This window comes from Cucurbita maxima, unplaced genomic scaffold (genome assembly GCF_002738345.1).
Source record: "Cucurbita maxima cultivar Rimu unplaced genomic scaffold, Cmax_1.0 Cma_Scf00070, whole genome shotgun sequence".
Taxonomy (NCBI): Eukaryota; Viridiplantae; Streptophyta; class Magnoliopsida; order Cucurbitales; family Cucurbitaceae; genus Cucurbita; species Cucurbita maxima.
The window spans coordinates 431617-432901 of NW_019272086.1; positions in this window are offsets into that span (position 1 = coordinate 431617).

Genomic DNA, 1285 nt, shown 5'->3' on the forward strand with positions numbered 1-1285 from the left:
TTTTTTTTTTTTTTTTTTTTTTTGTCACGTTTAAACACCTTCCATAAGCTAAATTTATCCATCAATATGGACATTTTTATAGTTTCTTTTACCTATAAACCGAGATGTTGATTCAATAAATAGTTGTCGTCCTTAAATTTTACCTTATTTTAATTTGGTCATCAAAGTTTTTTTTTTAAAAACCTTAGTTCTTCAAGTAAAAATGAATTCCAATTTTGGTTCATATCTCACAGCAATGTAATTCAGCAAGTGATGAAAAATATTGAGATTTTCAAAGTTTTCATATTTAACATCATCACCCATAGAATTTGAGAATTTGAGAAGAAATAGTGTGAAATGTTCTCTAATAGTTCAAATCGATGAAAACAGTCTTAGAAAACATTTATGAAAAAAACAACTTTATTTTCAAATAAAATTTAAAAAATTTAGAAAATTTGGGTCAAACTTACCATTGTTGTCTTTCAAAAGGTACATATTTAATCTTTAAAATTTAGAAAAAAAAATGTTCTATTTCAAACTCCCAATTTTAAATACTTTAATTAATATTATTATTTGATAATTGAGAATCGTTTTTATCTCTTTTACATAGTTTTAATTTACGCTAGTTGTGCATAACATACTAAAAAATATCAAAGAAAAATCACAAATCTCGAAGAAAACCAAAATACTAACTTAAAATTCGTACATTCCTTTCTTTTTCGATTCTCGGTGGAATTGAATAGTTCAAAAACTCATAATAGATATTCTCAGTAAGAGATTCTTATGAACTAGCTCTCGCTAAATTTCGCCTTCAAGCCATTCAAAGTGGATCTTAGTTTTCTATTTAAAAATTCTAAGTTTTTTTTTCTTTTCTCTATCTTTTATTTCTCTTGTATTCTTTCCACTTAGTAGGGTTTATTCATATAACTAATTAAGCAAGGAGGTTAAACGGACAAATTTACTCGTGAAGGTTGACTTGGACTGATTTGCTCAATTTTAAGTCCCTCGATAAAATAATAAAAAATTGTACTTTAAAAAAAATTCGAAAAACTTATTTCTCATGGGAACTCGACACTTTGATAGATCCTCGTTCATAACTCTCATTCATTCTCACACAATATTCTAATAGACATTAAAGAATCGTTTATTTACACTCTTGTTGTTATTACCAAGTGGGATTGTGTATTTAAAGTGCATATTACTTCGATTAAGTTGAGAGCAAAACAGCAAAGTTTATTCATGAAATGAAGGTAAAGATGATGTTAGAAAGCATAACAAGAGTAGCTTAACACGAACAAAGCTCACA